This window comes from Arachis duranensis, chromosome 5 (assembly GCF_000817695.3).
Source record: "Arachis duranensis cultivar V14167 chromosome 5, aradu.V14167.gnm2.J7QH, whole genome shotgun sequence".
Classification (NCBI taxonomy): Eukaryota; Viridiplantae; Streptophyta; class Magnoliopsida; order Fabales; family Fabaceae; genus Arachis; species Arachis duranensis.
Window position 1 is genome coordinate 95,618,743 of NC_029776.3, and position 15,111 is coordinate 95,633,853.

At 34.6% G+C, this 15,111-nt stretch overlaps 1 long non-coding RNA gene across 1 annotated transcript; it reads left to right on the top strand.

The window, feature by feature from the left end:
• The first annotated feature begins 1,160 nt into the window (after window positions 1-1,160).
• Window positions 1,161-1,873, top strand: LOC110281816 (uncharacterized). Its single transcript, XR_002376502.2, has 4 exons — window positions 1,161-1,236; window positions 1,465-1,530; window positions 1,611-1,709; window positions 1,813-1,873. It is a non-coding gene; the product is annotated as an uncharacterized LOC110281816 (long non-coding RNA).
• The last annotated feature ends 13,238 nt before the right edge of the window (window positions 1,874-15,111 follow it).

Below are 15,111 nucleotides of genomic sequence, written 5' to 3' on the forward strand. Positions count from 1 at the left end.
AAAAAAAACAAAAAAAGGAAGGCGAGCCCAACATCGTCTTCGGAGACAGAAACTACTGACAGTGACACATCTACCTCTGAGTCTGAGGCTCAAGAAGACTCAGAGGATTCGGGAAGAAAACACCCCGGCAAAAAGGGAAAAAAGTAAGTACCATACTTGGGTGTAATTTCTTTTTCGGTTTGGGTGTATTTTGTTTGTCCACGTTGGGTGTATGTAGCTTATTAAGCAGGGTGTGTTTCGTTTGCTGTTTTGGGTGTATATTGTATATTTAGTTGGGTGTATCTCGTGAATCCATTTGGGTGTATTTTTAATATGTTCTAAATGACAATTGTTTGCCTTCCAGAATGGACTCAAGAAAAAGAAAGCAGAGGCAAGAGGAGTCAGATTCTGATTCAGAATCTGAATCTGAACCAAGTGATGAGTAATGTCCTGAAATTAATACTCCTTTCTTTTGGCTTCATTATAAAGATTTCGTGTATTAACTGAAGTGTCTATTATTAACTTATAGGAGCGAAGAATCATCACCTGCGGAGAAGGAGAAGAAAAAGAAAGAAACAAAAACAACTCCAAAAGAGTAAGCAATTCTTTGGATAAAATTCTGTGATAAAATTAATTTTTTATTTCTGATTGGTACTCTTTTTTTTCCACCTAGAACACAACAAAAAAAGAAAAACGCTGTTGTGGAGGATTCACCTCCTGAAGAAGATCAATACTTTGATGGGTACAGTACCTCTTAAGCTATACTACGGTCTATCATCGTAATTATTTTTGTTAACGTCTTATTTTATGAATGTAGTGAGAGATATGAAATATCAAGTGACGAACTTGATGAATGGCTAGGGGAAAACGTTCATAAATCTGCTGCAGAGGGGTATGTCTTGCTGGGCTGTGTATTTGAGATTTTGGTGTCTTTTGTTTGCTAATAATTGTATCTTGTTTCGCAGGGACAACCAAGCTGACCTGCGATTGACAGAAGGTTGCTATGTGTCCTCTGAAACGTAAGAAGCTTTATTATTTAATAAAATCTTGTTATCATGATTTGAATGTATTCTGTGAAACAATTTGGGTGTATTTTGTGGATCAAGTTGGGTGTATCTTGTTTACTAAGTTGGATGTATATTTCGTTTGAATAACATGAAATCTGTTTAGACTACCAGCTTTGAACTTGGGAAGTGATGATCCTTCCTCTCAAGGACGCACAGAACAGAGTAGTGTAAACCAGCCGTCTCAGAGCATGTAATTTCTCTTTCAAATAACCGTTACTTTTGTTCTTCTATTACCTTCTACTTCTAATTTAGTATATATTTTTTTTTAGAAAAAAAAGCCCTTTATTATTTTATTCGAGAAAAAAAAGGCAGCAAAAAAAAGCAAAAACTGCAAGTATGTAAGTTCTCAAAAAACAAAGCCCGTCTTCTTTTTGAATTGTTCGGGTGTATTTTTTGATCTTCTTTGGGTGTAATTTAGGTTGACTCCGACTGATTCGAATATGATGGTTGTTAGGGAACAAACGCCGTCGGAAGCGCTTGCAATGTGAGTTTTCCAAGAATATTTCAACCTTATAACCTTATTATTTTCAAATACGTTAACCTTTCATTTTTATTCTTGTTTAGAGTCCCGATCCAGTTTTTTGTGCCGGCATCCCAACAAACAACCACTGACGCAGATTTCGAACCAACCCCTATGCTACAGATTGAAGGGGCTAGAGAAACGTAAGAAAATAGTATTGGGTGTATATTTATTTAGGGTTTGGGTGTATATTTGATAACAGTTTTGGTGTATATTCTTCCTGATTAATTTTGTGTAACTGTGCAGCACTCCTGAAACCCCCAAACAACTTCAAGAAACAACACCCAATCTTCCCCCAGCTCCAACAAAAATGTAAGTTCATTAGACTCAAATCAATCTTTGCTTATCATCCGTATATTCTTATTCTTACTCTTATTCTTATACATAATGACGTAGAGGACGCTGCTGCCCTGTTGATGATGGCACGGACAGCAAGCTATGTTCCTAAAACAGATCCGGGGATGCCATCATTCAGCCTCGGATTGACAGATTCAAGCCAGGAGGGGGCGTCGACGCAGGAGACAGAAAGAGAAAAATCTCCAGAAACTGCAACTATGCTAGAACAATTAGACAGTTTGGTCCAAAAATTAGCAAGCAGTGCGTCAAAGGGAAAAGACGAAAGTCCACAAATTCAGAGGGAGACTGGGGGAGAAAGTTCTGCAAAGTTTGAAACTCCTGGGGGAATAAATCAAATTCCGGATGATATGAAACAAAAGTGCTACATCTGGGGGACGAGACTGAAGGAAGATGCAAAAGGCGATACTGACGAGTATGAGGAGATATGCACTCTGATTGGCCAAGGAGAATACATTTTGATGAGAACGCACCTTGTATCCCTCCAGGCAAAAAGTGATATAGAATCTCAGGTAATTTTAGACTAACATTAATGTTTTTACACCAAAGTCAACTGCAATGTTTATTAATTTAAAATTGATTTCTAGATTGTATCTGCCATCTGCCTCATCCTAAACCAGAAAAAGGAAAAGAGGTTTCAGGCACAAATATACTGTCTTCCCCCCGATATTGTGGTAAATGTTACTTCTACGAACTTTGGGTGTATTTTATGCATTGATTTAGGTGTATTTTTTAGCTTAGATTGGGTGTAAGTTGTGTATTTTCATGTTTTCATTTCTTGTATTGCGATTCTTGCAGAGCATGGCACTTTCGGATCACCCAAGGGGGGAATTCATATCCCCGAAAACAAACAAAGAATTCAGGGTGGAAGCCTACCCGAGTTTCATTCACTTCATAGATAGAAAAAATTAAGTTCGCATCCATATGTAAGTTTTTGTTTCGTAAATTTGTTAGTACGCTTATTTACTTATATGCCAAATAAAATAACAGACTATTGAAATCTGGCAATCCTTCAGATTTTTGCTCCTGTTTGCCACTCGGGACATTGGTGGTTATGGCTGATAAATACAAGAAAGCGGAAATGTCAAATACTTGACCCGCTACACAAAAAAGCTCCAAGCGATGAGAGAAAGGACATTAATAAATTCACTGTAAGTTGCCTCTGTCTTCTTTACTTTAATAGATAGGTCTATTTTGAAAGTTGAGTTGGGTGTATATTCCATATTCAATTGGGTGTATATTCCATATTCAGTTGGGTGTATATTCCATCTACGTAATGAAGTGGCTTGAGTTAATTAAGCCGGAAAACATTAAAAAGGGGAAGTATGAATGGGATAATTGGACACAGGTAACTGTCTTTAGAACTATATAACTCTGTATTGCTTTACTGAATTAATATTTCTGTTTAAACATAACATACTTTTTAATTGTAGGAGGAGGTGGACCACTATAGAGTGGAGTACGCTTCCCGGATACTATTCAGTGAGATGAATAAACAGAGAGACCGGGCAATTAGAGAGAGTAGTGTTATAAGGCTGTCGAAGCCATCCTCTGTATTATTGAGTCCGTTTTGTCAGATTAATTCTGCTAATATAGAAACTGGGTAATCCAACTGCTGGGTAGTTTGTAAATTGAACAAATGATGTAAATATTTGCCATTTATCAACAACTTCTATTCCATGTATATTTTTTCCCATAGTTAAACTATCTGTGCTGGTAAACTGTCTGTGATGTATTCAAAAACTGTATTACAGGTGGTAAAACATAAAGTAAAAAATAAAGGCATACGCATATTATAAACTGTTACACCCAACGCAAGTCTAATAATACACCCGAGGTTGAAAAAAATATACACCCAATTGTCTGTGCTGTATTCAAAATGAATGAATTACATGTACTAAAATATGAAAAAAAACATCAACTGAAATATACGCCCATAACCTGTGAATTTTTACAGCTTTTGTTCTATATGTATCTATATATGTGTCTATATGTAAATTGTCAATTAACAAAAATACACCCAAAAGAAACAGAGCTTTTACACCCATACTATTTATAACTATACACCCAAAGAGTTATCCCCTGCTGCTGGTACCCTGAGCTGATAATTTATAACTTGTCCCTGATATTGGCTGCAACTTGAATGCGCCGCTGATGCAGCATCAAACAGGTTTATCTGAATATAACACTCACGCATTAGCTAAACTATTAACTAGAAAAATAAACTCAATCGCCACAAATTTAAAGAACATTACATTTACCTCGCTTAAAACTTTCGTCTTCTTCTTCTTTGTGGCATTTGCAATCTGTTTCTCCAGCTTTGAACCTAGCCTGTTTTTTGGACGTCCTCTTGTTCGAATCCTTGGCGGGCTTTGAAGCTCGTTAACGGATTCCAAGTTGGCGTCTTCGTGGGATAAAGAAGATGTCCCCTTCCTTTTGGCTTTTAATGCTTCCATCTCGGCCATGACGTTATCGTACGCACGGTGCAGAATTGCAGTCAGCTCCTCCGATTCGGAGGCAAATTCGCAAATATTTTGCGAACGAAAAACCAATTGGTCGAACCTCTTGCTTCTTGGCTCCCTTAGTGGCTCGTCGTGGCTGCTCTTGATGTGTGTGTGTCGCCTCTTTACCTTCTTGCTCCATCGTTCCAGTATGTATCTAGGGGACACTTGGCTTACTTGTTCGAAGCTTAACACGCTTAGTGCGTGACGGCACAGTATCCCTCTCGACTCGAATAATAAGCATTGGCATTTTACCTCGGCTGCAACTGAGTCGTAGGTAACCGCGAACTTGTCGAATATTGAGCTGGAAACTTGTTCTCCGACTTCGTATACTGAATAGCCTAGAGCGGAATTCTTTAATCTGGTGATGCAATTCGCCTTTCCTCTGAATTGGGCTTGGACTTCCCTAAACTTTGCGTGAGTGTACGCATCTTGAAACTGAGCTTCGATGGAGGATTTGGTTGCACACGGTATGACCGTATGAAAATCTGCAGCATCTGATTCTCTCTGCTTGCTCCCTGCTTCCGAGGCAATTATCGTATTGTTTGACGAACTGAATGAGCGAGCTGTTCCGGGTGATGTACTTGTTAAAAAATGAATGCATGCTCTCGCTCCTTTGTGTGCTTCTCATCCCTGCCCAGAAGTGGTGGTCCAGATAGATAGGAACCCATATGTGACGGTCTTCGTACAGATCTGCATAATACACCCAAACACACACAGTAAAATACACCCGAGTGATCGTACAATTTACACCTCTGCTGCAGATTTTAAAAACACATTACCTGAAAGCCACTTATTGTCCGCAAGACCAAAATTCACCAGAAAATCGTTCCAATTCCTATCGAATGAGTCTTTGCTATGAGAGTTCCAAACAACACGGCTCATTTCTTGTTCGATATCGGCATGTCCCTTGTACCCGTTTAATTTGCTTGGAATCTTCTTCATGATGTGCCAAATACACCAGCGGTGAACTGTTGTTGGCATACAGGCCTCTAAAGCCCTTTTCATTGATGCGCACTGATCGGTGAGAAACCCTTTCGGAGCGTTTCCTCCCATGCAACGAAGCCAGCATTGAAATAACCATTTGAATGATTCAATTTCTTCGTTTTTCATCAAAGAGCATCCGAGAAGTGTTGACTGACCGTGGTGATTCACCCTGACAAAAGAACCACAGACCAAATTATACCTGAAAATAAATTACTATAGTGCAGAATGCAAAATCATTAGGTACACCTCAACATATGCTTAGAATACACCCAATGAAACGGCCAGTATACACCTCTGCCGCGGATTCGTAAAAATACATTAATTTAGCATCATAAACAGGGACAGTTTGTTACCTGTTTGTATTGTAGGTGGTGTCGAATGAAATGATGTCTCCGAAATACTCAAAGGCAGCTCTGCTTCTTGCGTCGGCCCAAAAATCCAGCTTAATCGATTGATCCTCCTCGAGTTCGAGCTCAAAAAAGAAATTCGGATTCTTCTCTTTCATTCTTAAGAAATATTTCCCGAACTCCTTTGCATCTTCTTGTTCGGAAACATTCCGCACTTCCCTGGTAATGTAATTTCTCACGTCCTTTTCGATGAAATTTAACTCGCGGTGACCCCCGGCAGCCGCAACAAATGATTGGTAGGTTTTGCTTGGTCTGATACCGGCCTCGTCGTTATTCTCTATCGTACGACGAATGGACATGCTTAGTTCCCTGTGCTGTTTGAGCATCTCTGCTTTGCTTGGACAGCAGGGGTGTGAATGATCCAGCACAACCTTTGAAATGATCCAAGCACCGACATCCTTCAATGTGTGTATATAAATTCTTGCAGGACAGTTTAAACCGGCTGTCGGATTGGTCTTCTCGGTTGGAGATATTTTAGATTTCCATTTTCCCTCTCTGCTACATGTAATCAGTTGATTCTTAATCTCGTTTCCCTTCCTATTTGTGCACCGAACTCTTGTAGAGAAACCTACAGCCTTGGCGTAGTTCCTGTAAAATTTTCCGGCATCTTCAAGGGTCGTAAAGGTCATTCCGACCTTCGGAACAAGCTCGTCATCAACAACCGAGAGATGCTGCACAATACACCATGTCAGAACTGTGAATACACCCATAGATATGATACAAATACACCCAATCATGTCTAATATGATACACCCGAACCGAAACAACTCAACTACAGAATGACCTTTAAAGCCATAAACTGTCAATACACAGGCTGCAGAATACACCATCTCAAAAATTAAAAACACACCCAATCATGTCTGATATAATACACCTGACCAACAACAACTCAATTAAAAATAACAAAAAACCAGTAAAGTGTATATACACCCACACTTATAGCTAAAATACACCCAAAGAAGAATTGATCTACACCCGAGCGTCTGCTATAAATTCCAGGTAATTAAACAATGTTCAGCAATTTTTAAACTGCACAATGCTATACAAATTACTGTAAATCAAACCTCATGAACTTCGTTAGATTCAAATTCATAATCCACATCGCCTGGATTCAGCACAAAATCTGAGCTTGAAGGATCCATTATCTTCAAAACGAGTTCGAACTTTGATTTCAGAAAACAACAAATCAAAAGAGAAAACGAAGCTCGAGTTGCAGAGAGAGAAAAAGATAACGTAAACGAAGAATATACCAGTGAGAAAAGGAGAGGAAAAGATCGATGGAGAAGAATGAGGGAAGACGCACGAGAAGAAGAACAACCAAATCTCAAAATAACGAAAACGAAGAAGGAAACAAATATTTTAAATTTGGAAGTTAGATATACGCGAGATGTTATATAGCGCGTGTAATCAACGTACGTGGAGGAGCGCGTATTTTAAATTTATTGTTTAATAAACTTGTAAAGCATACAAGCCCTAATGGCTTGTATGCAGAGCTTTTCCGTATGAAATTATGATTCCTATCTATTTAATTCTATTTTTTAATTAGTTGTCTAGATAAAATACTATCTTTTAATATGTTCAAGTAAATAATAATATTAACGTTAAGTATGATTTTGGTTCTTAATGTATAGATTAAAAAAAATTTATTTTTAATTTTTTTTATGTAACATCATCTCTAAAGTTCGAATTAATTTTAAAATCGTATTTCGAATATTATACTCTTCTTTTTTTTTTCACCAAAATACTCAGCAACAACAATGAATGAATCAGAAGCAACAACAATGAAGTCATCTCTTCTTTTTTTTTAGTAATAATAATGAAATAAAAAAAATTTCTTCTTCAGCAACAACAATAAAACAAAAATAAAAGCAGAATTTAAAATAGAAGAAACAAAAATATAAGTAGAATTGAAAACAAAAGCAGAAACAAAATTGAAAATAGAAATAAAAACAGAAACATAAGCAGAATCAAAAACATCAAAAACAGAAGAAGAAACAAAAATAGAAGAATAATGGATTAACAAAATAAGAAACAGAATGAAAAAATAGAATCAGAAGCAGCTTTACTTTCTTTTCTTCTTCTTCACCACAGCGCTAGCAACAACAACAATAAAATCAGAAGAACATAATACAAATAGATCAAAAATTAAATCAAAAGCAGAAGAAATAACAAACAATAAAATCAGAATCAGATTTTATAATTTTTTTCATTTTGGTAAAAAAAATAATTTTAAAATTAAATTAAATTATTTTAGGGATGATTTTATATATAAAAGAAAGTTGGAGATGACAAAATTTTTTTACCTATACTTTCAAAACTAAATTTATACTTAATCCTAATATTAATATTGAATTCTTTTGTTTGATCTTAAATATTATCTTGGTGGTTCGTGTAATCTTTTATCTACTTATTTGTTTGCTTGTTACATTCATGCATGACACGTACGTGGCATTATTTAGAAACGATTCACATCAATAATTTACAGTTTTTGCTTTTTTGAAAAGCGATGTTTGAGTTGATGCTCTTAGATGTAATTGTCTTACACATTTAGACCATAATTAATTTATGAATAACTAAGATCTCAGTGATATTTATGAATGTAGTGAATATGATAAAATAATGAATAATAATAGTGAATGTAAAATATTGATATATTCCAAATTCATCAATCACCATCAAAATAATCAAAATCTTCAGAAGGTAACACATGCATGATGATTCGATAATAATATCTTAATTTCAATCACTAATTATATAATGACGAACAATAAGGATGTTTATTAAAAAAGATTTTACATTATTCGAATTGCAAGTTAAGATAATTACACTGACAAAACACAAGGCCCATTGTTATGTAAGAAAAAATGAAATAATAAAAACAAGAGTGACTAGTTATTTTGGCAACGGAAAGAATTTGATTTTGTTAAAATAATTCTTAAAAAATGTTACGACAAAATAACTCAAAAAAAATTACTAACAAAATGACCTGAGTTCAATAAATAGTTAATTTATCTAGCCAAATGTTAAGAAAAAGTATAAGTACATAATATGATAAGAATACTAAACAATATGAATAATAAATATATTTAAATATTCAATTCAATAAATATGCAAATGATTATATTCATTATTTTTAATTGAATGGTTATTTCTTTTGATTCGATTTACTCATGCACAGTTAATAATAGTTGGATGTTCAATTCACTAAGTGTGCAGATGGTTATCCTAATGTTAAGGTTTAGGAGGTAATTTGAGAGTTGAGTATTTTTTTACTTCATTTGGTTAATTCTAAAACTCATTGTTCGTATTGTTTACAAAAGTTATTGTCTACCTAACAAAACCAAAATGTTAATTTTTTCGGTTTTACTATGTAGACAATAATTTTCGTAAACAATGTGAACAATAGACTTTAAAATTGGTCCAATAAAGTAAAAAATAACTACACCCCTACGGAAATAACGAAAATCACAAGTGGAACAGGGAGGTTACCGTATACGTAACTGCATTGTTCACTAAACTCATTGTCTACCTATACTTTTTTTTTTAATTTTTTTAGGTTTAATTACTCTTTAGGTTCCTATAATTTTACCAAATTTTTAATTAGGTCCCTATACCTTTTTTGTTTTCAATTAGATCCCTAGATGTTTTTTTTTCAATTTAGTCCCTATTAACATTAAACGTAAAAAAAAGTTAGTGAATTATGAAATTACTTGTATATCTCTGTCTTCCACCTATAAGCACTTCGTATTTCTAATATCTCTGAAATTTCTCTTCTTTTCCATTTTTTCTTCTTTCAGATTTTCTCTTTCGCAAACTTATGGATCAAAGTCAAGGAACCTCTTTCATTCTCTCTTTGGGAAGATGTGTTTCGAAGAACTCCAACCCGAAGGAAAGAAGACACTTATGTTTCTGTGGGGAGGCAGTAATTGTGTACTCTTCATCGGCCGTTTTTGACCATTGTAAGAGGTATGTTGCTTGTGGAAAGATTTCAAAATGCAACATTTTTTAGTGGATTGATAATTTTGAGTGGATTGGTGATGATGACGGTTCGAAGAATGAGTGGCCAAAGGAAAAGAAAAAAAGGGCTTACTATTTTTTTGGTGACACTCTAATTCATTCTTTGAACTTCTGGAACAACAAAAAATTCTAATAGAAGATTTATTTTTTTTCCTAACAAAAGATGCAATTTTTTTGAGTGGGTTGATAAAGGTGGTGCAACAAAAAGTGTAATACCCTACCACACAGAACTTTACACCTAGGACATAAATCAAAGGTGGTGAGGAGATACGACCTCAAAATAAAAATACGTAAATAGATATATAGGAATAATAGTTTAACTAGGAGCCTTGGGAGAAAAGTTGAACAAAACAAGACTGAAAGCGCGTCACACTCGAAAAGCGATTGGATAGAAGGCTTATATAGAAAACCAAAGATACAAGTATATAAACAGAGTTTCAAAAGATAGATACATAAGCAAGCTCTAAACTCAACCTGCAAAATAAAGGTCGGCTAGCGCGCACACACACACACACAAAAATAAACCAACAGATAAATATAAATCCTGTTTTTCCAAGTCAACCTCTAAGAAGGACAAAACATAATATATACAAGATGAAGAATCTATACACATATTTAAACATAAACTAAATACAAACACCAAGTCCCAAGATAGTTTTTCACTTCCAAGAATATTCAATGCGGTGTCTCGCGTCCTGCATCTGAAAACAACAATATATGTATGGAATGAGAATCAGGGATTCTCAATATGGTAAAAGTGCCCGCATAAAATAATATATAAGGTCTCGAAAAAGTCAGAAATATTCCTAAAACTCTGACATTTAGAATTAAACTTAAGAAAAATAAACTAAACTAGAAAGTAGGTAACTGTCTAAGGGTCTCAAATCCTGAATCAATTTATAACTTAACCCTTCACTTTCTGCTTTTTCCAATCCTCTGAAACACCGGTGCATAGACAATCAATACAGACAAAGTAAACACAAGTAGGGTACAGATACAACAGGTAGCAAATATAGCAAGTAAGCATAATAATCACATAGGCAAGCCTAATTAATGCACAATCAAATAAAACACACGTATGCATATGATGTATGTCTGTCCTATGGCTGATGAGTCTCATCTGTCGGTTATATAGCTTACCCGACATGTTCTGGTAGCTAACCATTGGACAGAACACTAAACACGGAGCAAGTGAGATAACGCCGCAACCCTTGCACTTACCCGCGTACCCGAAGCAAAGGGACAACCTCACCCTTACCTCTTATTTAGGTGGTGTTACAGTTCTCAACCCAGAACAAGTGATGACAGAACTCAACCCTTGCATCTTACCTGGAATCCTGAACTCTTTCGGAGCAAGTGGACAGCACCACTGCATCTTACCCGGCTTATCGACTCTTACCCGGAGCACATGGATAACACCACTGCATCTTACCGGAAGTCTCAACTTATACCCGGAACGAATGGACAACTCCACCGCCTCTTATCCGGTCACATATGTCTCAAAATCATTAAATTTCATTCAAAAATCATACTTTAAAGTCATAATCTCATCATTCTTGATTCTCATTCAATCATCATCATTCCTCCCATTCCGTTCAATAATAATTCAAACTTAAAACATAATTCATTCTTTTTTAAATAAATCAAACTCAAAACATATTATTTTCTTAATAACTCAGAATCCAATCATATAACCCTTAAAACCAAATCTTTCTAAATAATCACTTCAAATAAAACTTCAGTAGTGTTATTTGATATGTTTTACTGTGCTTTTCTGTATCTATCCTGTTAATCATATTTTACTTTTTTATTTCTTTATTAGTTGAAATTGCGAAATATATGTCATGAAATGGATGGAAACAATTGATCCCAAAAAGATCAAAAATAAAAAATACAAATGTAAAAACTGGAAACAGGTAAGTATCATTAAAACATAGTTGATCCTTTACTTCTAAATTAATACATATTAATAAATTTTGGTTTATTTTTTAGTTTAATTAATACATATTAATAAATTTTGTGTTATGATTTTTGTCAGCTGTATACATTCAATGTGTTTTTGTTGATAATTGAGTCTTTTTGACTGCTTGTTCAAATCTAAACTAATTTCGGTTCATATCTTTGTTCATTTTGCTTCTGAAAATTCAAGATGAAACTTAAGTCAGAATGAAATGAACCAAAATTTTTAAATGATTGCAACATACAATCCATGTTTGAAAATAAGTTGATTTGGGTTAATTTCTTAGTTCATTTGGGTTCATTTCTTAGTTTATTTCGGTTTATATGAATAAATTTCTTTCAATTGTAGGAACAAGTTGATACTTTTAGGCATGAATATCGTCCAACCATTCTCTTGGACAAGATAAATAAATTGAGAGACAAAGTCATCAAGAGATCTGAAGGTATAAGATTCTCAAAGTCATCTGCTGTCCTCTCAAATCTTTTTTGTAGATTCTCAAATGGGGATATAGAAATTAAATAGGTTCAATCTTTTGAATTGTAATGAATTTCTATTGACATTCTTGAACACTATTTTGTAAGAAATTGTAAAATCAAACCTCAATAGTGGCAAAACCACAAATGAACCGAAATTTAGTCACAAATGAATCGAAATGTAGTATAATAAACACATGAACTGTTTACTATAACATAATTGCAGAAGCTAATTTGGAAAACTAAAAAGTGACTATTCAATAAAATATAACACAAATTAGAAATTAGCCCTCATTTTCATCAAAGGAGAAAATATTATATGAGTAAAACATTAATGAACCAAAATTTATTTTACTAAAAACCACAAACTTCTATCATAGTGCGTCATATCCTTTCCAGGATAATTCATATAAAGGTTGGAGCTTGACTGAATCATTGATCCACCATCTAAAAATTTTAACTTCAAAAGAAGTAAATCATATATTAGCAAATATACTAACATACACAAACACATCTTTGCCTAATCAAAAGCAAATCAATGTTACCTCATTTAGAGCTGCCTTTTTCTTTTTCTTTGATGTATTTGAGATATTTTTTTTCATATTCGATTCCAGTCTATTCTTGGAATGTCCTCTTATTCTAACACATGGTGGACTTTAAAGCTCGTTAACATCATTCAATGTAGCATGTTCATGAGATAACAAACATTTACCTTTACTTTTCACTTGATATTCTTGCATCTCAGCCATGACATTATCAAAAGCGTGGTGCAGAATTACAGTATACTCCTTAGACGATGTTGCAAATTCACAAATATTGTGCGAGAAAAACACTAAATAATCAAATCTCTTGTTTCTTGTCTCCGATAAAGGCTCATCTTGGCTATTTTTGATATGTGTGTGCCTCCTCTTTACGTTCTTACTCTAGTTGCAATATATATTTTGGTGCCATTTTATCTACTTGCTCAAAGCTTAAGGCACTCAAAGAATGATAGCACAATATACCCCTTGAATAAAACAATAAGCACTGACATTTTACTTCGCATGATATCGCATCATATGTAACAACAAACTTGTTGAACGTCAAGTTAGAAACCTGTTCTACAACTTCATATGCCGTAAAACCTAAAGCAGACTGTGCTGATCTTATGATGCAATTCACCTTTCCTCTAAATTGTGCTTGAACTTCCCTGAACTTCTTATGAGTATACTGATGTGTGAGCATCTTTTCTATCTTTTCCTAGTGAATTTGCATCTAATTTGTTGAGTTTAATCAAGAATTAATTATATTTTATTCACTATGGATGCTATTTTAAGTTTTGTGCAATACTATTTATTTTAGGTAGCATTCGGCTAGATTTGATGGAGTTTCTGCAGCACAAGAATCAAAAGAGATGGCTGCGAGGAGCGATGCGCACGCATGCCTTACGCGTGTGCGTGACTGACACGCACGCGTGAATTGAAGATTTGCTCAGCGACGCGGACGCATGATCGACGCATCCGCGTGACTTGCGGAAAAGACTAGCGACGCGTATGCGTGACTGACGCATGCGCGTGACATGCGCCATGTGCAGAGAACGCAGAAAATGCTGGGGGTGGTTTTTGGGCCCCATTTTAGCACCCAAGTTAGGCGGGGATCCAGTGAAGCCAAGTGGTCCCCACGTTACAAGACGCGGAGTAGTTAATTAATTCTGATTTAAATTCAAATTTGAATTTGAAAATAGGAAAAGATATTATCTTAATTTTAGATATTAGATTTTAAATTAATTAGGATTAGTTATAAAAAGGAGAGACTTCTCTTCTATTGGGAGATTCCATGAGGGGGGATTCCATTAGGAAATTCTATACAAATTTACATTCCAATTTACAATCCTTATTTTCTCTTTGAACCATGAGCAACTAATCCTCCATTGTTAAGGTTAGGAGCTCTGTCTATTTGTATGGATTTATTCATTTGCTCTTTCTATTTTAATTTATGTTTTGGATTTATATTTAAGAATTATTTTTGTTCTTTATCTTATGAATTTGGGTGGAACGGAAGTATGACCCTCTTTCTATTTGAGTTCTTGTATAACTTGGAAAAGCTCTATACTTGAACAACAACTTGAAAACAAATTTTCCTAAATTTTAATTATCTGAATTTAACAAGATACGTGACATATAATCCTTTTATTTCTTCGGTAATTAGAGTTTTTGTGGCATATAAACTAGAAATTGATTATCACCCTCTAATTGGAATTAATTGACCAAGGAATTGGCAGTTAATAAATTTTAGAGGAGACTAGAAAGGTCTAAGAAATTAGGATCTAGTCACATATAGTTTGTTATAAATTAAATCCTACATAATTAAAATAGTTAGTAAGAGAAGTTAATCTGGAAAAATAGATAACTCTGAAGCCTTAACTATCTTCTCCATATTTTATTCTCAATTTATTCACTTATTCACCTGTCTCTTCAAACTCTTCTTTACTCTTTAATGCTTTTTGAACATCTAAACACTATTTTCTGCTTGTCTAACTAAGCCTATCAAATATTATTGTTGCTTAATCTATCAATCCTCGTGGGATCGACCCTTACTGACGTAAGATATTACTTGGTACGACCCGGTGCACTTGCCGGTTAGTTTGTGGGTTGTAAAATACCGCACCAAGTTTTTGGCGCCATTGCCGGGGATTGATAGTGATTAACAACTATTCGTTGTTTGATTGATTAGATTAGATAATTTTTCTTTTAATTAAATTTATTATTATTATTATTAGTATTTTTTATAAAAAAATCTTTTTCTTTACGTTTATATTTTTTTTTCTTTTCCCTTACACTTTCTTTTTTTTTCTTTCGTTCCCCCTC